The sequence below is a fragment of the Periplaneta americana genome, chromosome 1 (genome assembly GCF_040183065.1).
Source record: "Periplaneta americana isolate PAMFEO1 chromosome 1, P.americana_PAMFEO1_priV1, whole genome shotgun sequence".
Classification (NCBI taxonomy): domain Eukaryota; kingdom Metazoa; phylum Arthropoda; class Insecta; order Blattodea; family Blattidae; genus Periplaneta; species Periplaneta americana.
This window is the reverse complement of record NC_091117.1, coordinates 196,491,246-196,515,440: the sequence shown is the minus strand read 5'-3', so window position 1 is coordinate 196,515,440 and position 24,195 is coordinate 196,491,246. Positions and strand designations below refer to the sequence as shown.

Below are 24,195 nucleotides of genomic sequence, written 5' to 3'. Positions count from 1 at the left end.
TTTGGAATAAAATGTGGAATAAATTAAAATTTGCTATAAATATGTTAAAAGAGGTGCAGATAAACCCTAAATCAAATATTGGTATATTACAATAATTATTGTAGCTTCAGTAAGTTTTTTTACTCTCCTGTAACATTTGTCCAGTTGGATTTGGTACCTTTTGGAAACAAGCTCCACATTTATATTGAAAAGTAACCTATTCCGTGTGCTTTAACAATGGAAACTCCGCAGAGAAAGTCACATCGGAAAGTTATTAATTCGCAGACTAAAAAAGATAATTTACAATTTTTTTTTAATTCTCCAGAAGAGGAAAACTAATGGTCTTCCTTATACTGTACCTAAGGACAGAGTCGTAGAGAGAGCAAGCAAATGCAGGATAAAGATAAAAAGACGGTGCGGAACACGTAAAGAATGTGAGAAAGCAAATAGTCTGGCTTTTAAATTTCAATTTCAAACAAAAACGTGATTTTAATAAGAGTGTCATTCGAAGAACATTTCTAAAATATTATGCGGAACGCAAAGAAATTCCTACAGTGAAAAAGTTATTCTGTGCTGTAAACAAGACAATTTCTCTCTCTGGTAAAAAAAGTACCATTTTGGCGATCATGGGGTTGATCGTAAAAAATGTGAGAATATGCGACATGTTTTAATGGAGTGCCAGGATATAGTTACTCGCTGAGCAGTTTATATGAGGACAAAGAAGAAAAATGAAAATAGAGCAAAGAAACCGGTTCTATAGTCTACACCAGCGGTGACCAAAACTCGAGCTGCAGTGATTACATGAGACAGACAGTCTATGAAGTAAGGAGACGGCATGAAAACTACAACCAGTGGTGGTTCCTGTACTAACATCTTGATCAATCCCGCGGATAAAAATCTCAAGCTTTGCTGTATCAGTAATGTCACTGCTGTCATCAAGAGCCAGTGAATAATATACGATGTTTCTTGCTTCTTTTTTTTTTAACTTTCCTACTGAATATAATCAGGAATTTTCTCAATTCTTCTCTCGATACTTGGTCCAGAAATTTGTGCTTTTTCAAAATTAAAAACTTCTTATGGACAAGTTATTTAAGCTATTTTAATCATTATTCTTTTGAGAAATTCTGTTCTATTAAAAGGCTTTAGAGTACGAAATATTTCAAACCCCATTAGGTAGCTGACTTCCTTACATTTATTTATCTCATCTTTCTCTTCTTGGTTATGATTTTAAGACATGTCAATTTCTGGCGTTTAACAGTTCGTTGGGACGTAATATTCAATCAGTTTTTCTACAATATTATTATTAAATGAATAACTAATAAACAGTTACCCTCATCTAATGATTAACAAGATTAAAATTGAGATAAAACCTAATAGAGTAATTTTACTCTTGTAGGGAAAAGATCTAAAAAATATCAACATTCATGCACGTACAGAAGAATTATAGACATACATACTTAGTGGTCAGTAATAATAATAATAATAATAATAATAATAATAATAATAATAATACATTATTCAGTGTGGCAATTAATGTTTCTATATACACCTAATTGAACCGTTGAGCAAAGTAAACATATTACAATTTGTCCGACAGAACAACAAAAAGGTTCTCCTCATTCTTTACGAAACCACTTCTTACTGCTTGTAGAGACAGAGATTGTAGAGCGACATGATACCGCCACTGCTCGCCTTCAGTACGTGAATGAAACACACAGCAATGTACAGGAAACTCCTCGTACCCGTTTGAATGTCTGTGGTTACACGATGTAATCACGACACCCCTTTGGTCCCCGCTGGCCTATGCGGATGAGATATGAGTTCACAGCCATTTACCGTTTAAAAAGTTTGGTAATGCGACGAAATGCATTGTGTGTTATTTAACAATTATGCAGGTTAAAGACTGTGTCGCTCTCTGCTGACGAGATGACTTCATTCGTGGTACAGAATTTATTTATTATACATAATCTGCAACAGACGATTACCACAATGAAAAGAACCCCACCACAATTACAGTAAGTGGCTACAGGAAAAGCTCATACTAAATCTTCCACTTGAGAGTATCGTTATACTGTTCAGAAGAATAAAGCCTGGCTTCAAAACAACACTGTGGATTGTGATGGCAACTTAACGAAGAGGGAATTCTTACAAATTGTGAAGCTTAGTTAGTCTATATAGTTAATAAAAGTATTACTGTTTCGAGATTACCACCATAGTCTAGTACATACAGTCACGAAGCTCAATACGTAGAAAATATGCATCCATAGATAGATCCCACTAGGATCGCTACTATCGCCTCATCACAGACAATGCGAAATAGTACCTGCACAGTCTATTGTTCCTAGTACTCTCATCAACTCAAGTTTCGTGACTATATATATATATATATATATATATATATATATATATATATATATATAATTAGACATTTCTGTACTCAAGTTCTTTCTCAATAGCCATGGCCCGCTCATGGAATTCGCTGCCGCTCGAAATCAGGGGTAGTCTTAGTCCTCAGTTGTTTAAAATTAGGTTGTTTAGATATATTTTAAATGCAAAGAATTAGTTTTTTAGGTATAATTTTTATTTATTATTATTAGTCTACTATTATTATTATTATTATTATTATTATTACTACTACTACTATTATCATTTTACACAGTCATTACTTTATTTTTCCATTAACACTTATATCTAGGTAATTGTCATTGTCTCAATGTAACACGTGCTGTGCTGATCATACTAATTCTACTATTCCTTTAGTTGTGAGATTATATTCATATGTATTAATTCTTTTTTTTTTAGTTAATACTGTATACTAGATTTATTTTCCTGTTTGTAATTATGCATTCAGTCTCTTTTTTTATTATATATATTTTTTATTATTGTTATTTTAAAGTTAATACTGACTGTGTATATGTATTCGATCTCTCTTTTTTACTTAATTATGTTTATTATTATTTTTAAGTTAATATTTGTATACCGGTATGTATTTTTTGTATGTGATTTGATCCTGGTTGAGTGGAAGAGAAGGCCTGATGGCCTTAACTCTACCAGGGAAAATAAAACTATTATTATTATTAAAAGTATTATTATTATTATTATTATTATTATTATTATATACTAACCACACTGTGCTACCACCTTGTCACTGCGATCTCAACCCAATTGAGTTCATATGGAATGACATGGAAAAAACTGCAAGTCCGACAGGTAGCCTGGGTGCCATTATTGAATCCGACTCTGACAGATGGCCATCCTGCATCAGTCCCTGATAGTCAGGTCCAATTTTGCGGTCGAGTAGCCTCAAATAACCCCAGGGAGCAGAGCCCCAAGCATCGGAAACCCGTACTAACCCTAAGATTTCACTCCAGTCAATTCTTATTATTGTAGATTATAGATGAAATAAGTGGAAGAGGAAGATGGAATTATGGAGGGAAGCGGTAGTACCCCGAGAAAACCCCTCTATAACGTATATTTTTTTCCACCGCCGAGAATCCAACGTGGTCCGCCTAGATTGAAGACCGAGTACTATCACTTGAGCCTCACATAAGACGGAGTTAGCTTTAGCGAGGAATTTGTAAGAAGATGGTATAATAAATAGAAAGTAAAATTTGGTATCTTGACATCTTTATAAATCAGTTCAACCTCGCTGTGAAAAATACCGCGTAAAACATAAGAATACATTGAATGCTTTACGACATCCGGTGAATCATTCAGACATAAATATAAAAGAAATTGAAAATAATTGGCAATTATCTTTAGTAGAGCACGGCATTTGACATACAGTTACTGCTCTGTTTCTTGGACAGGTTGAAGAAAAATAGTCCAACCTACTTCTATCCATCAATTCCTCCTTTTCGTTATGCCTCGTAACAAATATGTTTATAAAATTTGTAACGATATGTATATTTGTGCATTTCAATGAGAAAGTCTTTCGTTTTCCTTTTAAATGTAGTTTCGACAAACAGAAAATATGGGTCATATGTCATATAATTTCTTTTTATTTTGTAGTCATGACAACCAAGTCAAAGTAAATGTTATGTTATTCTTGTAACAACGGTGAAAATTGTTTTCCTGCTGATTCTGAAAGTTAAGTTTTTACGTCTTTAAAAATGAAAGAAACATATTACTATTATCTAGACTCTCTGACAGTGTTAACCTGAACAAATTCAGCTTATAATCTAGGCCTTATCAGAGAAGGTAATGATTATTTAACAGCTTTCCTACAGTACCAAATGCAACGCAATGTCCGTTGTTTCGCACTATCTTCTCTATCTCTCTTTACATTTCGTTATTCTACGTATTATTTAATTCGACTTCAGTCTTATGTGTATTTATTCCCCTGTCTATAGGCTGTAATTCGATCATTATTTTAGTGCGTTAATAGTCAAGCATGCTACCCTTATGAGACAATAGAATTCCTTGAAACTAGGTACAGAGTAAATGAACAAGTAATACTCTTTATAATAATAATAATAATAATAATAATAATAATAATAATAATAATAATAATAATAATAATAATAATACTTACTTACTTACTTACAAATGGCTTTTAAGGAACCCGAAGGTTCATTGCCGCCCTCATATAAGCCCGCCAGCGGTCCCTATCCTGAGCAAGATTAATCCAGTCTCTATCATCATACCCCACCTCCCTCAAATCCATTTTAATATTATCCTCCCATCTACGTCTCGGCCTCCCTAAAGGTCTTTTTCCCTCCGGTCTCCCAACTAACACTCTATATGCATTTCTGGATTCGCCCATACGTGCTACATGCCCTGCCCATCTCAAACGTCTGGATTTAATGTTCCTAATTATGTCAGGTGAAGAATACAATGCGTGCAGTTCTGTGTTGTGTAACTTTCTCCATTCTCCTGTAACTTCATCCCGCTTAGCCCCAAATATTTTCCTAAGCACCTTATTCTCAAACACCCTGAACCTATGTTCCTCTCTCAGAGTGAGAGTCCAAGTTTCACAACCATACAGAAGAACCGGTAATATAACTGTTTTATAAATTCTAACTTTCAGATTTTTGGACAGCAGACTGGATGATAAGAGCTTCTCAACCGAATAATAACACGCATTTCCCATATTTTTTCTGCGTTTAATTTCCTCCCGAGTGTCATTTATATTTGTTATTGTTGCTCCAAGATATTTGAATTTTTCCACCTCTTCGAAGGATAAATCTCCAATTTTTATATTTCCATTTCGTACAATATTCTGGTCACGAGACATAATCATATACTTTGTCTTTTCGGGATTTACTTCCAAACCGATCGCTCTACTTGCTTCAAATAAAATTTCCGTGTTTTCCCTAATCGTTTGTGTATTTTCTCCTAATATATTCACGTCATCCGCATAGACAAGAAGCTGATGTAACCCGTTCAATTCCAAACCCTGCCTGTTATCCTGAACTTTCCTAATGGCATATTCTAGCGCGAAGTTAAAAAGTAAAGGTGATAGTGCATCTCCCTGCGATAATAATAATAATAATAATAATAATAATAATAATAATAATAATTATGATGATGATGATGATAATAATAATAATAATAATAATAATAATAATAATGGCTTTATTTAACCTGGCAGAGTTAAGGCCGCAAGGCCTTCTCTTACACTCAACCAGGATTAAAACTTGCTTACACAGTTGAACATAAAACTGGATCGGAATTAAGTAATTACATATATATATATATACATACAAATGGCTTTTAAGGAACCCGAAGGTTCATTGCCGCCCTCACATAAGCCCGCCATCGGTCCCTATCCTGTGCAAGATTAAGCCAGTCTCTATCATCATACCCCACCTCTCTCAAATCCATTTTAATATTATCCTCCCATCTACGTCTCGGCCTCCCTAAAGGTCTTTTTCCCTCCGGTCTCCCAACTAACACTCTATATGCATTTCTGGATTCGCCCATACGTGCTACATGCCCTGCCCATCTCAAACGTCTGGATTTCAAGTTCCTAATTATGTCAGGTGAAGAATACAATGCGTGCAGTTCTGTGTTGTGTAACTTTCTCCATTCTCCTGTAACTTCATCCCGCTTAGCCCCAAATATTTTCCTAAGCACCTTATTCTCAAACACCCTTAACCTATGTTCCTCTCTCAGAGTGAGAGTCCAAGTTTCACAGCCATATAGAAGAACCGGTAATATAACTGTTTTATAAATTCTAACTTTCAGATTTTTGGACAGCATACTGGATGATAAGAGCTTCTCAACCGAATAATAACACGCATTTCCCATATTTATTCTGCGTTTAATTTCCTCCCGAGTGTCATTTATATTTGTTACTGTTGCTCCAAGATATTTGAATTTTTCCACCTCTTCGAAGGATAAATCTCCAATATTTATATTTCCATTTCGTACAATATTCCCGTCACGAGACATAATCATATACTTTGTCTTTTCGGGATTTACTTCCAAACCGATCGCTTTACTTGCTTCAAGTAAAATTTCCGTGTTTTCCCTAACCGTTTGTGTATTTTCTCCCAACATATTCACGTCATCTGCATAGACAAGAAGCTGATGTAGCCCGTTCAATTCCAAACCCTGCCTGTTATCCTGAACTTTCCTAATGGCATATTCTAAAGCGAAGTTAAAAAGTAAAGGTGATAGTGCATCTCCCTGCTTTAGCCCGCAGTGAATTGGAAAAGCATCAGATAGAAACTGACCTATACGGACTCTGCTGTATGTTTCACTGAGACACATTTTAATTAATCGAACTAGTTTCTTGGGAATACCAAATTCAATAAGAATATCATATAATACTTCCCTCTTAACCGAGTCATATGCCTTTTTGAAATCTATGAATAACTGATGTACTGTACCCTTATACTCCCATTTTTTCTCCATTATCTGCCGAATACAAAAAATCTGATCAATAGTCGATCTATTACGCCGAAAACCGCACTGATGATCCCCAATTACATACTGATACAATTTCGGTACATAATAAGATCAAAAGAGATAGTTACATAAAATTTACCTCATAAAATAAAAATAAACATAGTGAAATACATATTAATGTTGTTAGAATCAAATACGAATCACATAAAAACAGAAGCCGATAATTCAATAAAAAAAATGTACACAGTAAAAATAAACACATTAGTATACATATTAGTATTAGGATCAATATTTCAGCTACTGCTGAGCTTACTCTATTAGACTATATGACACTCAATTCTTCGGCTCTGTGAAGAATGCAAGGGTTTATGTACCATCTCTTTCCCACTACAAAGTTATTTGAAACCACGCCGCTATTGAGAAGTATCCTAAATGGTAATGTGTACATTATGAAGTACATGAGAACATTCGCTCATAGCTATATTATACAGAGGTCGTGCAAGTTTGAGTTACATTCGAATTCTACAGAGCGTTCGCTTACATTATGTAGGTCGACCGGACGGCGCGCAACCGGTACGAAGGCCATGCAATACGCGCAAAATCGTCTCCCGCACGCTCGGCAATTCAGCTTAGTCTCTCTGTAAGAGTGATTGTGCTGACGTTAGCTTGGGTGTTACTCTTTTAATTGTGTTAGTGAAATGTTTAGACTTCGGTTTAAGAGTGGTCTTTTGCTGTGTGGAACGGAACATTAGGATGCGTTCTTACCTTTCCGCAAACACTCTGTCAGATATCTCTATATCTCTACTGTGAAAATCCTTTATTTTAATGTAAATTTCTGTGGTACCAAAAGTGAGTAAGCTATTCTAAACACTTCACCAACATAATTAAAAGAATAACATGTAATCTAATGTCAACACATCCACTTCTACTGAGAGACTGAACTGAACAGTCGAGAATGCGAGATACTGATTGCCGCGCGTTGCATGGCCCTCGTGTCGGTCGCGCGCCTATTTATGTCGCCAATCACGTGCTCCACTCCACAAAAAAGCTCAAAGGCCTCGAGACTCTTCTGTTGCGGCATGGGAGATCACACTACAACACCCCAACAAAGAAACTTCTTTTTTTCTATTAAAGAAACAGAACAAACTTTGATTAGAAAAGTCTGTTACCCGTTGAACGAAAAGTAAAGCGCCAATTAAGAGAGAAAACTTTTGTTTCCTGGAGTGAACTTCCACACTAGGACAAAGGGATCACATCTTCAAAGAACATCCACTGACCAACAAATGGATAAGAGATCGTCGTGGACTGTAATGTTCTGAAGTGAAAGAAGCTGTTCACAGCATGAAGGTCCATTGCATATAACGACTAGCTACATAGACCTATTACTCTAGTCAGACTTCAGATGTACACTAAAATATACAATTTGTTAAAATGCAATTGAAGAGTGTGATCCTCCCAAAACCAGCTCTATCAATTTGACCATTTTTATGACACATATAATATATAAGTCTTATGATTATACATATATATACATATATATATATGAATACTACAATTGGGTATAGACCCGGTGGCAGTGGTATATAATATACAATAATACATTAATTATAGCAAAAAATACAATAAACGTAAATTTACTTCTAACTATAAATAAATAGATGCAATAAACCTAGGACTATAAATAAAAACTATGCTACAATAACGCCTACAATAAGCAAAAGTAAACCTAACCCATTACACCCAAGTATTACCAATTTATGTAATTACATATCACCTTAATTAATTACGTATCAACTTAATTACATATCAACTTAATTAATTTCACATCAACTTAATTAATTACATGACACAACTTAGTTAATTACACTGCACCTACAATTACATTTTCAGTCTAATCTTTTCAACCTTTCCTTAAATGTATTGATTTTGAGAGAACCACCCTGAAAGATTGCTGTTCCAGTCTACTATTGTGCGGTTAACAAAGGAAAATTTTGCCACGTCCGTTCTTTGTTTTCTACATTTAAAGTTCCTAATATGATCAGCCCTGCTTAAGTATGAAGGTGTTACTAATCTAGGATTGATTTCGGTCCATGCTTTGTGTCCTATTTGTGTCTTAAACAATGCGGTGAGTCTGGTTTTTCGTCGCTTTGATTTGAGAAGTTCCCACCCTATATATATATATATATATATATATATATATATATATATATATATATATATATATGATCATGTTTGAGACCTGTATCATATTTTAAGCATATTTTCTTACAACAAAAAAAAAAACACCAAACCTTGTCTAAAAGGTTGTGTTATTGTGCATGGCACTTGAAAATTCTCTCAGTCCATAGAATGCGTTTTGGAATCACAATCTTCAATTGAAGGTTAATAATTTTCAAGGTCATTACAAGACTAAAATCCTAGGTACATGCATAATTTTTTTCGGAAACAATGATTTTTCAGATGAGAGAAAACTGATATTTTTATTAAAATTTGAGGATTAATTTTATATTTTGAGAACATTTGTATTAGGGAGAGTTGAAACATATGAATATCTAGGCACTATATTAAGCAGTGATGGGAGAATAAAACAGGAAGTAATGAATCGGACGAAGCAGGCAGCATCAGCATATTATCGAATGAGCAAGTACACCAGGGTAATTGTAAACAAATGCTGTGAGGAATATATGCTGTCAATATAAAAATTTTAATTCGGGGAATATTAAATTTAACATGTTGGCTAACCTACAAAGCAGTTTGGCGCCAGATAAGAGTAACTGTTTAATTATGAATGTTTTGTATGAATCTACAAAAAAAGAAGTTGAGAAAGAATTTTGCTCCACCTTCATTTTTGGCTTTTTAAGTAAACGTACACTGCTATTTTTTAAGAATAACTATATTGTTTTTATGAGTAATGTATAGCAGTTAACATTTATTACAATGGTTTTGAGATCTCCCATAACATCAGTTCATTAAGTTATGACGTGTTTACATTTGCCCCATAGTTTTAATTGCTTGGGGGTAATTGTAAACATTTTTTACTATGGTTCCAGTTTCGTATTTTTCAGCGATCAAAATGCCAAGATATTATATTAGAAAGAGACTTCCACCCAACTACACTGTAGAGGATTTAGAGAGGGCTATCACAGATGTGAAAAGTGATAACCACAGTTATCGTGAAGCTTAGAAGAGGTACGGAGTTCCTATATCCGGCATATATCATAGGTTAAAGGAACGAAATGTACCAGTGATAAAAATTGGAGCTGGAAGGAATTCAGCCCTTTCTTCTGAAACAGAACAAAAAACAGTTCAATGTCTGAGAGCCCGTGCAAAAATGGTGTTTATAATTACCCCCTCTCAAAGGGGTAAATGTAAATAGGTTTGGATAAATGTAAATTAGCAATTAAGGGATGAAAAAGTCAACCTTATTATTTCGACCCAAATTTCAGGGAAAAGAAAAGTCTAAAAATAACACAATGTTTCTTTGTCATGCTTACCGTTACTGAGGGTTGTGTAATGTTGAAATACATTTGAAATCAGTGAAAATTAAATTACCCTGGTCTACCCTGAATATCTAGGCATTATATTAAGAGCGATGGTAGAATAGAAGAGGAGGTAATGAATCGGACGAATAAAACAGCCTCAGCATATTATCAAATGAACAACATCAGCGAGTAAGAGAGAAATCAGCATAACAACACTAGAATGAAATTTATAGCTCAGCCGCATGATCATAATACAAGACGAAATGAAATTCTTAATTTAGTTGAACCTAAATGTTTCACATCTGCTGCTTTACTACACAGTAAAAATTATGGTCCACGTCTATATAATTCGATAATAAAATTTCATCCAGAATTGACCATTTTAAGCAATGAAATTTTCAGATCCAGAATATAAAATATTATATGACAGACTTCCCTGTATTATATTATGTACCATGTATTGTAAAACGAGTTTATTTCTATCTTAACTATATTTTTTCTATCTTATCTTGGATACTATATCAACATTACCTGTACTAATTATACTACTAATAATAAGTTAATATTAATCCACCATTCTCAACATCGTCTCTTTTTTCACTCAGTTATTATTAGTATTATTATTACTAACTTTATTGTTATCATCTTTATGTGACCTTTTTTCTTAAGTATTTTGTCTACAAAGTATGTAGGCTATATTTATGTAACGGAACTGTCCCCGAACACGAGCTTTGCTCTTTCGGGGTACTTTAATGTAACGTTTTTATGTATATGTTGTTATTAAATAAATCTAAATCTAAATCTAAACTAAAATGCAGCTTTGCAACTCCATCCTTGTCCCCATCATGTTGTATGGTACAGAAAGTCTACCACTCCAGGATAAACATCTCAGCAAATCCCAAGCTATAGAGATGAAATACTTGAGAGGAATAATGGGAGAAACTACAGTAGAAGAGGTAGAATATGCAATGAGATAATATGAGAAGAGGTAAAACAGAAAAGACAATTTGTGAGATGATAGAGGAGCGTCAGTTGAAGTGGTTTGGGCATGTGAATGGAATGAGTGAGGACAGGAAAGTGAAGCAAGTGATAGAAATGCGAGTGGAGGGTAGAGTAGGATGAGGACGGCCGAGAAACACATGGGAGGATAGAATAGAAAAAGTTGGAATGAAGCGTGGGAAAACTAAGATGGAAATGAAGAGAATGAGCCAAGATCAAGAGGAGTGGATGAAATGGACAAAACGAGGTGCCCAGACCCTTAGCGGCATAAGGAACTAATGAAGAAGAAGAAGAAGAAGAAGAAGAAGAAAAGAAAACATTTTTTGGGGTGGGAGAGGCGACAAGACATAGGTTATGACGAAATACGAAAAATATTAAATTTGTGAGGGAAAAGAAGAAAAAATGAAATACTATGACGATGGCATCGTATCGCAACATTTTATATTTTAACTAAACTTTTCAAATTGTTTTAACTGTATATCACAATTCGTCGAATGGAACCTGGATCTGTTACTTACAAATCGCTTTTAAGGAACCCGCAGGTTCATCGCCGCATTCACATAAGCCCGCCACCGGTCCCTATCCTGTGCAAGACCAATCCAGTCTGTATCCTCATATCCCACCTCCCTCAAATCCATTTTAATATTATGCTCCCATCTATGTCTCGGTCTGGATCTGTTAGATACGATAAATTGACTGACACAATTGAACAAAATTATGCTTTCAGGAAGTACGCAAACATGCTCGGAAAGAAAATGGCCTGATTCGCATCCAGTAACAAAGTCAGCAATAGCCATTCAAGAGACATTCTTTATCCTCTCAAATAGATGTCATAGGAGTATTATGTTCAGCAACGAACGTTCTTGGGAATAGAACAGAAAAGCCCACGTTAGTATAACGAACACTTGTACCAGCTTCGGAAGCCGTATAGGATTGTATTTGCAGAAGTCTTATTTATTAAATAGTAAAATGGACACAAATGTTTCGAAGCGTTGATCTGGTTATACTTTCTATCCAAGTGGCTAATTAAACTGAAGCTCAACAAGGATTTTATTTCATTCTAGTTATTACAAGTTTTGTTATTTCCACGAAAGTCTAAACCTGTTGAGTAAACATTCAGTAATAAATTATATGGCCTTAATAAATAAATCTCAAATAATACAGTGCATTTCTCCCTTACAAATGCGTAAATTATATTTTCCTCAGATTAAAATTCAATCTCCTGAATGAAACAAGGAATTGTGGGCTTAGATTTTTACAGATTGATAAGTAACTTTTTGGTCAAGGTAGTACATCCACCCGCGAATGTAACGAATTTTGCACACTTTTATCATTGCCAATTTGGCGTTATAAAGAAATTTTCAACACTTTTATCACAGCCAGAACACATTTAACTTCTTACTGAACTATGTATGTATATATATATATATATATATATATATATATATATATATATATAGAATTATCATTACATTCACATCTTAATTATTTCATAAAACACACACTGAACGAACTAAATGTATTTATGAAAATCGCCATTCTCCCCGCCATCACGATCCACTTCCACTAGATGGCACCCGAAACGGCGTGTAGCAAGAATGGCAATATATGCAAACGAAATTATACTAAACGTGAGGAATGTGGTGTGTAGTATTTGTGACAGGTTAGGTTATACGGGTTGTTTGTGATATTTGATAACAAATTTGAATGACGTCATGTGCGTCAGGAGTCACACGACAGCTGAACTGTGGCGCGAGGTGACAGACCAGTAGTGAGTGATCTCATAGTCAGAGTGCACGGCGACTCACAGCAGAAATTCCCCAAAAAAATCTAGCGTTTTTGGGAGAGGTACATACCAACCCTTTCCGATGCCAAGTACAGTTAAGTGACAATAAAAGAAGCCTGCAATAAACGAGGTTTCATTATTTCCAAGAAAGGCATATTCTGTGTACTTAATAAGATTGGTAAAGATCGAATGGAATTAATTTGTATCATCTCGTGGGGTGCGGCGACTTGTGACGGGGGGTGGATTTGCTTGCGTGTTCCACTCTGGAATTAATCCCATCCGAGCTTTGCCAGTCTTATTAGGTATAAACAAGATGCCTTTCTTGGAAATAACGAAACCACGTTTTTTGCAGGTTCCTATGATTTTCACGTAACTGTAATTGGTATCGGAAAGTGTTGTTATATACCCTTCCAAAAAGGCTCGATTTTCTTGGGCATTACTACTGTGATACACCGTGCACTCTGTTATGAAATCACTCACTACTGGTCTGTCACCTCTCGCCGCAATTCAGCTGTCGGTGTGATTCCTGACGCACTTGACGTCATTCAAATTCATTATCAGAGATCGGAAACAACCCTGTAGGTGTGTATTATGTGACAGGTTAGGTTAGGTTTGGTTTGGTTAGGTGTGTAGTACTATGTGAAAGGTTAGGTTAGGTTAGGTTAGGTATTAGTACTATGTGAAAGGTTAGGTTAGGTGTGTAGTATTATTACTATGTTGGCGAGACTGAAACCCACTGCATTCTCTCCCTCAAATTACGTCACATTCATGAAATATGGGCGTGTTGTTCATTCACGCACGACGATTTTGGTAAGTATACAAACAAAGTATGTATTTGGGGTGAGTCGAGTGGGAATACTCGAGTGATCACATCCAATTTTCAGTTAGTCCATACTTTAAATTCAGTACATTTGGAAGGTATTTCAGCAATTTCCAGGTACCAGAAGTGGCAAAAAAACCGGACCGACCTTTGTAGCTGATTTCATAGCCTTGGTCACAGTGACAGCACGATAGACTGGTAACTAAGACTTTCGTGGTTCGAATCCTGCCTGGAAAGGAAACTTTTTTTTTTGTTCCTTACTCGAATTTATTTCCAATACTTTTTCGATTGCAGCGATATTTTACTACTTAATTAACTTATTATTCCCAGAACATTAATTTTACCAGCAACGAAAAGCATTGGGAATAAATAAATATGGGATCCCTATAGAATACATCAGATAAATTCCTTAGAAAGAATCCAGTATAGGGCAGCTAAATTTGTTAAAGGTAAAAGAGAAGATGGAAACGATACGATAAAAGAACTTAAATGGGAAACTTTGGAAAACATACGTAGGAAAACTAGAATAACATCATTGTATAGAGCACATCTAGGTCAGAAAGCATGGGTAGACATAATGGCTCGGTTAGCAAAGCCAACGTACTATGGTAGGAACGATCATGATTTTAAAATCAAATGTAGGAAACAGAAAACGGATGTAGGTAAATTCTCATTTTTAAATAGAACTATAAATGATTGGAATGACCTACCTGCAGCGGTCTTTGAGGACTGTCCTTCCTTAAGGAGATTCAAGAATAATTTAAAAAGTTGTGTATAAAGTGCAAATTAAAATTAAGATGACATTTAATATTTAATTTTTTAAGGTGGCATGTATTTATTTAACCTGACGAGTTACTTCCTTGGTTTGAATTGTAAATTATTTAAAAATAGCGTGTAAGAGGGCCTTAGACTAGAAATGTTTAGTTTAAATGTAGTTCTGTTTATAAGTAAGGGTGTAATTATTTGAATTATTTGAACTGTTGTATCAGTGAAGCGAGGTGAGTCAGTGAAGTTATGGTTTTACAGTGCAGTGAATAGTTCCGATCAGTGATAATTTATAGCGTCAATGAAATGTGTTCTATAGTGTCAGTGAAATGTGTTATAGAGTGTCAGTGAAATGTGTGCTAAAGTGTCAGTAAAATGCGTCATAGTGCCACTACAGTGAGTGAGATGAGAGTAAAGTGAAAGACTATTGAAACTTATGTAGGGCCTATATATAATTATGTAGGTTGTAATGTAAAATTAGGTATTTTATTTATGTTTTATTATTATTGCGTTAAATTATATTGTATATTCTTATTGTATTGTGTATAAAATTGTTCTGTGTATTGTAAATTTATTGTGTATTGCTTATCATTTTATTGTGTATTGTTTATATTGTGTATATCACTGCTACCGGGTGCTTGGCCACTTGCAGTGTAAATACATACATACATACATACATACATACATACATACATACATACATACATACATACATACATACATACATACATACATACATACATACATACATACATTAGAATAAGGAACAAAAAAATGTTTCCTTCCCAGGCAGGATTCCAACCAAGAAAATCTTAGTTACCAGTCTATCGTGCTCTGGAGTGAACAAGGCTCTGAAATCAGCTACAACGGTCGGTCCGGTTTTTTTCTTTTTGCCACAACTGTACATTCAGTTCTTCAATTGTCAGGAGCCAGATTTTATCGTTCTCTTCTTTTTATATCTATACAATAGCCTTCAGCAATGATGGCATCAGTTAGTTATCTATGTTGAATCTTCTCGTCCTTATGGAAGGGAAACAAATATTCATATCCATATTGGAGATCGAACTCGAACCCTTTGGTCTTGTAGCACCACTATGTCAACAGAGGACTTATTGATAAATTAATTGATAGCCATCAAAATTATTAGTATTAGTTACGGTGGATTTTACGATAATAAAGTTGAGTACTTTGATCAGATATTAAACGAATTGATGCGTTTATTTCATATTTCTATAAACAACTCTGTACTTTCAAACGATTGGAAATCAGCGATCATTAGCACCAATTCATAAAGGGGCAATAAAAGCGACGCGAACAACCATCGGCCAGTGAGTTTATTTCAGTTTTTTGTAGCGTAATAGAAAATCTAATAATCTAATACATGCATTACGAAATGAAAGGGAGTGGATGGCTTTTTGAGATCAACATAGATTTGGGGAGGGATTTTCGTGCGAAAGTCAGATTGTATCACTGTTTAAGAATCTAGTTAAGGAGACTGATAAAGGTGGGAGGGTCGATGAAGTTACAGACTCCAGTGAGATCTTCGACATATTATGCCACATGATATTTTTTTAAGGATATATGTACGTAAACGACCACAAATATTATCAGAAAACGCAGGCTCTAAATTTCTAAAATTCTATAACAAAATGAACTCACAATTGGACAAATATTACAAGGTACCACAACAAGACTTATTAGAACTTAAATATCTGATAAAAGTATAAAAAAGATTACTAATAATATTTTTCAATCCAGTTTTATCATAGTATGAAAAAACAAAAAACAAAAAATTCCGCAGTTACCTCATTTGGTAACCATAACATTGTTATGGTCTCTCTGACATCTTTAATATTTTTCCTGCATGTAATAAACACTTATTTCTGAAAAGTGGACTACTCTCAGACATGTAGAGTTGTTTATTTTAATACAATTAATTTTTTTATTTGTCCTATATAAAATATATTAAAATTTACATAATGTTTTGTGACCTAATTTTACTATTTTCAAAGAAATGGGCATTATTGTAGTCTACCTTTTGCATCAATTCATGTTAAATCAGTGTACAAAATTTCAGAATTCTATCTCTAATGGTTGTGGAGTTACGAAATAATATGTGTGAAAATTTTCAAATTTTGGAAAATTTAATTTAAAGTAAAAAGTGAATTCTTAAAAATATTATTAGTAACCTTTTTTACACTTTTATCAGATATTTAAGTTCTAATAAGTCTTATTGTGGTACCTTGTAATTTTTGTCCAATTGTGAGTTCATTTCCTTATAAAATTTTAGAAATTTAGAATCTGCATTTTTTTATAATAATTGTGGTCGTTCACGTACAAAATCAGTTTCATCTCTATTCAATAGATTCGTGATGAGCATTATTATTATTATTATTAATATTATTATTATTATTATTATTATTATTATTATTATTATTATTATTATTATTATTATTATTATTATTATTATTATCTGCTTGCATTCTCATTTTTATTATCAATATTTATACCAATGATCTCTTTAATTTGATAAAAAACCAATTAAAAAAATTAAGCGTGATAAAAATCATTTTGAACAGCATTCTGGTTTAAAACTTACCGACATCACTACTCTCACCCCACTAGGTAACTAGTGAGCTGCACTCATGTTCGACTTCTAAACGAAAGATCACTGACGGACGTAAATAAGTGAGAATGTCGTAGATTGCAATAGTAGCCTAATAAGTATCTTATTTACAATAAACATTTATCAGGTGTCTTCTGTTATAATATTGTAGGACTTTCAATAAATACCACCATAATGACTATAGTAAACATATTCTTTCAGGTATTATATAGCGAAATTTATAAACTTGTACTTGTTATTTGGGAAAAGAAAATTGTACCAGAACAATAGAAGGAGTCCATAATTGTACCTATTTTTAAAAAGAGGGACAAAACCAACTGTGGTAACTTTCGAGGAATATCACTTTTGTTGACGTCGTACAAAATTTGTCCAATATTCTTTTGATAAGATTAACTCCGTACGTAGATGAAATTATTGGGGATCATCAGTGCGGTTTTCGGCGTAATAGATCGACTATTGATCAGATTTTTTGTATTCGACAGATAATGGAGAAAAAATGGGAGTATACGGGTACAGTACAGCAGTTATTCATAGATTTCAAAAAGGCATATGACTCGGTTAAGAGGGAAGTATTATATGATATTCTTAATGAATTTGGTATTCACAAGAAACTAGTTCGATTAATTAAAATGTGTCTCAGTGAAACATACAGCAGAGTCCGTATAGGTCAGTTTCTATCTGATGCTTTTCCAATTCACTGCGGGCTAAAGCAGGGAGATGCACTATCACCTTTACTTTTTAACTTCGCTTTAGAATATGCCATTAGGGAAGTTCAGGATAACAGGCAGGGTTTGGAATTGAACGGGTTACATCAGCTTCTTGTCTATGCAGAAGATGTGAATATGTTAGGAGAAAATACACAAACGGTTAGGGAAAACACGGAAATTTTACTTGAAGCAAGTAAAGCGATCGGTTTGGAAGTAAATCCCGAAAAAACAAAGTATATGATTATGTCTCGTGACCAGAATATTGTACGAAATGGAAATATAAAAATTGGAAATTTATCCTTCGAAGAGGTGGAAAAATTCAAATATCTTGGAGCAACAGTAACAAATATAAATAACACTCTGGAGGAAATTAAACGCAGAATAAATATGGGAAATGCGTGTTATTATTCGGTTGAGAAGCTCTTATCATCCAGTCTGCTGTCCAAAAATCTGAAAGTTAGAATTTATAAAACAGTTATATTACCGGTTCTTCTATATGGTTGTGAAACTTGGACTCTCACTTTGAGAGAGGAACATAGGTTAAGGGTGTTTGAGAATAAGGTGCTTAGGAAAATATTTGGGGCTAAGCGGGATGAAGTTTCAGGAGAATGGAGAAAGTTGCACAACACAGAACTGCACGCATTGTATTCTTCACCTAACATAATTAGGAACTTAAAATCCAGACGTTTGAGATGGGCAGGGCATGTAGCACGTATGGGCGAATCCAGAAATGCATATAGAGTGTTAGTTGGAAGACCGGAGGGAGAAATACCTTTAGGGAGGCCGAGACGTAGATGGGAGGATAATATTAAAATGGATTTGAGGGAGGTGGGATGTGATGATAGAGACTGGATTAATCTTGCACAGGATAGGGACCGATGGCGGGCTTATGTGAGGGCGGCAATAAACCTTCGGGTTCCTTAAAAGCCATTTGTAAGTAAGTAAATGTAAACTGTAACGTTAAACTGTAAATTGTTAGTGTGTGCCTTATGAATTAATCACACTTTAATGTGATTTATAATAGTTATTTATTATTGAGGATTGTTCATTTTTAGGCGAAGCCAGATCACTCTGAAAAGGACAAGCAGAAAGTGCTGATTTATACCATTTCTCTTGTTAAGTTCAATGTTTACATGTCAAACTACTGGACAAATACGTTATCGTCATATAGGTACAACGTGACACTTCCAGATTTCATTTTGAAGAACTAAAAGCACTTGACCTAAAAATTAAAATGTGACCCGTTGCGCGAAAAGGGACCTAAAATCGTGAAAATAAATTTTACAGGAGAACGAAATAACGAATTTGCTATGTAAAAACTGCATTTCTATGTTTTGACATCTTGCGCTACCTGTAGGCATTTTTACATACTAAACTAGGACGTAGTTTTACACAGTGCTTCTTAAATCTATATTAATAATAAATCTGTAGCCGAAATTTTTCTGGTAATTTTCGATTTTCCAAAAATAATTGGTCCTAACATATATAATTAATCACCCTGAAACCGAAAATCGCTTTTTTGAAATTTTTGTTTGTATGTCTGTCTGTCTGTCTGTCTGTCTGTCTGTCTGTCTGTATGTTTGTTACCTTTTCACGCGATAATGGCTGAACGGATTTCGATGAAAATTGGAATATAAATTAAGTTCGTTGTAACGTAAATTTTAGGCTATATGGTATTCAAAATACATTATTTAAAAGGGGGGTTACAAGGGGACCTGAATTAAATAACTCGAAATATCTCGCGTATTTTTGTTTTTTGTGAAAAATTTTACATAACAAAAGTTACTTTAAAAATCATTTGCGATAAGTTTTAGTCTTTGAAAAATTTTGATAGGACTGATATTTAATGAGATAAATGAGTTTTAAAATTAAAATAACTGTCATCTAAGGCCGTGTAACGAAATAAAAAACAAATGACTTGGCCTATAAGGGGTCTTGGACAACAACAATCGAAAGCTATGAAAGATAGCCTACAGAGAATATTTCTGTGTTTGTATGAAGTAATATCGGAAGCTAAATTAACCAATTTGTATAATTAATTATTATTTCACCATTGGTAAGTGTAGTTTCTCTGGATGGACATAATACTATAATGTTATTACAGTAAGTTCTGATATAATAATGTAATGTAATATAATATAATATAATATAATATAATATAATATAATATAATATAATATAATATAATATAATATAATATAATGTAATTTAAGTTATTTGAAGGGTTCAGAACTATAGTGGGTCAAGCGCCATTTACTGAATACGTAGAAAACAACCATAATTCAATGGAAGCATATTGTATAGCAAGTAATATAAAGTATACACATTAAATCTAAATGATGTCAATGTTCATTAAACTATGGTTGCATGTAATAAAAATTAAGAAACATGTTAAAGGAATTGTCATTGCACCAAATGAGTGCTTTCTGCACCAAAAATGATCGCATTTTAATTATTTAAATACAATTTAAATTAACTACCATATTAAACGATTTATCCTTCTATCAAACACGAATGTTCCCTGGATCAAACGTCCTATTTTAATTATGTAATTACTTTATATTTATTTCTAACAGGTGCAGCGGAGCGCACGGGTACGGCTAGTACCTAAATATTTCTTTTAGTTGCTAAGAAAACAAATGAAAACTTTTATTACATTTTTCTCTAAAAGTACATAATGTAATATCAACATTCAATACATAATACATTAATTGAAACCAAAAACAAACAAAAAACCGAACAAAACAAAAAAAAACAAAAACAAAAAAACGAAAACAAAAAATAAAAATGAAAAATCCGACATTAGGTCCCATTTCCTCCAACTACCCACAAATGTTTAACAATTCTTTCAGTTACCCATGCAGTGAGGCACCACACAAATTGCAAATGGAACTAGTTGCATTACGGAGTTCCACGACCATAACATGTAATAAAAAGAAAACCTGCGATACATTCCCTAGACTTCGTTTGTTTGCATCAAATGTAATGGCAATATTTGGTTCTACGCACATTTGCGAACAAACATTGTCATAACTGAACTACATTATGGATGAATATCACAGTATGTTACGTGACAAACAGTTTATCTTCTGAGGCTCGGCACTTCTTTTGAAACAAATATTGATGAACTGCTTAAACGTAAATGATGCCATAAAAGTCAACCCAGCGAATAGGGATTATAAAGAATGGACACTTCGCGTCGGTACCTTTGATGTAGCCGGACTGATTTCAATGACCTTCAAGCCAGCTAAAGCGTGAGATTCTGCTTTCTCCCTAGAGTTGGCGCTGACATCACACCAGCTAGCAGCCGACACAGCGGAAATATAACACATAATTAATACATCTAGGTACATTATGTACTCAAATAAAATAAATTGGATCCATAAAATAATAAACCCGTCATTAACTGTAATGTCTAGACTCCAGAGTTCCTTTATAATGAGAGTTGAGACGTTGACCCCAACAACAATATTAAAATATGTAATGATTTGATAGCGCTGAAAATGGAAAAACAATATATATATATATATATATATATATATTATATACAAATAATAAACGAATTCGAAACTTAATTTTATAATATATTATATTATTTTATAATATAATTTATTATATCTGAAATATAAAATATTATAATTACAACTAGTTTGTCACTGAGAAATAAGGAAAAGCTGTTAACTTGAATTTATTTGAAGCAAAGCGTTACTGGATTATGCTATAAGGTAGGCGATGTTTGGATCCTGTGTCTCAATTCTATCCTCAATTATTATCTTAGCGTGTGCTCGATTACACTACCTCTAGCGCTTGATAGTGGAACTAAACCCTGTGCACAGAGAAACAAAACACAGGAAAATTCGCTCAGTGTCCATTCTTTATAATCCCTATTCGCTGGTCAACCCAGAAAGTTAACCTCGATTGAAAACAGAGTCAAAATTATATGTGGGCTATTATAGTCTTTTTATAAATCAATAAATATAATGCAACCCGCAGATCTGTCACCGAAAGAAAGGAATTACTGGAGGCGTTTTTAAACATCCTGAAACGGCTTTGAGGGCTCTCTTATAAAATTAAAAAATTTAAAAAACTCAGAAATGTTGTTATAATAAAAAATCTAGTAATTATTAATTATTTATTATAAAGTAAATGTCATGTGAACATGAAAGTGTAATGAAAATGAATATTTAATTATTTTATTACATCTTAGAAAGCATGATGAAAAATATATTCAGATAGTCAATATAATATAACACAATATTGTTTTGTGCGAGATCGTGCGTATTTGCTTGTTTTCCGCACAGAACCAATACGCGGTAAGTGTAAAATACCACATTCAGTATTCCCAACGTAACACACATAACAATTTCCCTCTTCTTACCGCTTAAGCGCCACATTCATTTTACTGCTTTAGGCTTTTAACATATCATTTTTAGAGACGTTTAACATAGTAATAATTATAAATTGGAAACTTACCACTACAATTTCACCTAAATTGCACTGTTAATTATTGTTTTTAAATATTTGCAAACATTAAGTAAAGTCTACTACTCCACGAAACTTATTGCATTCCTGATACGAGTAACATTAAGGAAGACGTGAAAAAATCAACAAGATTCCAGATGCCGATGTTATTACTGCAATTTGTTATATAAATAATATTGTTAAAATATTAAAATGAAAAATAAATAATTACATAACCTTACCGTTTGTTTTAAGTTCGCATTTATAGACTGGGGGGAAAAAAAGACAGACGTATATCACGGCCTGGTGGAGTATAGTAAACACAGAAAACATTTTATAGCAACAATGTTGAAGAAAGATATTTTGGTTTTCCGAAGTTGCCGTCATTAAACAGAAACCAACATGGAGATTTCATTGCAACTACTTAGAAATTCGTCTTTCAGGTATGTAATAAATGATCGTCGCACAAAATAATGTACGATACACGAGCGGTATGTTTGTTTTCATGTTCTCGAAAATTAAAAAAGCTCAACTACGTTTCGCTTTTTCAATCTTTTCCTCGATCATGAAAACGTCAACATACCGCTCTTGTAACGTATATTACTATTATTTGAAGTTCAGTGTAATTGACATATCACAAGTTTCAAATCACACGTTCTTAAATGTGAGTATTCCGGAAACAATTTTTATAATTTGCATGTATTTAATATTTTCAATTTAAAAATTGCTCACATAATAATTAATCATAATAATTTCACCATAAAAACGAGTGATGAATCATTGAGACCAAGGCTCACAGTAAAACATCCAATGAAGCTATTATGAAGTTTAAAGAGGAATCAAATGGTTTTTATCATGTTTGCAATTTTATAATGTTATAATTTAAACATAAGACCAACAGTTCAGCCACAATTTTATTATATATTAAATTTTATACGTTTATTATTATATTTTAGATCGTTAATCATTAGTTAAAGTTTTCTTTTCTCAATCGCACTATCAGGGACTGGAATGCTTTACCTGCAGACTTACTAAAGGCTTTACCAACAACCAAAAATGTATTTAAAAATAGGCTTAAGTACTTTACTAATAGACGGTAATTATACACAGTATTTAAAGGGTGTAAATGATATGTTGTTATTGAAGTGTTGTATCAGTGAAGAATTATGTTGTGTCAGTGAAGTATGTTGTGTATTTGAAACGTGTTCCTGTCAGTGAAGCTTTATAGTTTATAGTGGCAGTGCAAAGTATTTGAACAGTGAAATGTTTTTGAAGTGTTAGTGAAATCAGGATAGAATCAGTGAAATGTGTCGTAGTTCCAGTGCAGTGAGTGAGTTGACAGCGAAATGAGTGTAGTGCTGAAAGGTACTTGTGCAGATATGAACATATCATACTCGTGGGTTTTAGTTCGAACTTAGGTTTAAGATACAAATTAGATCTATTTTAAATGTTATTTTAAGTGATCGTGCTTCATTTAATTTAGGATATTCCCTGTTATTATTATTATTATTATTATTATTAATTGTGTTTTTAATTAATAAGTTTATTATTGTCATTATTGAGTGTAATTAGTTACCACTGCCACCGGGTATATACCCATTGCAGTGTGAATAAATACGTACATACATACATCCATCATAAGTCAATCATAAAATAGTTGTTTCATTATTATATAAAGGTTGTGTTTAATCAGTTTGTACATATTTCACAACAAA

At 33.5% G+C, this 24,195-nt stretch overlaps 1 protein-coding gene across 2 annotated transcripts in view; it reads right to left on the bottom strand.

The window, feature by feature from the left end:
* Positions 1-24,195, bottom strand: part of LOC138706270 (fibroblast growth factor receptor 2) — a 526,650-nt gene that overhangs the window by 229,991 nt on the left and 272,464 nt on the right. The window lies entirely within an intron of this gene.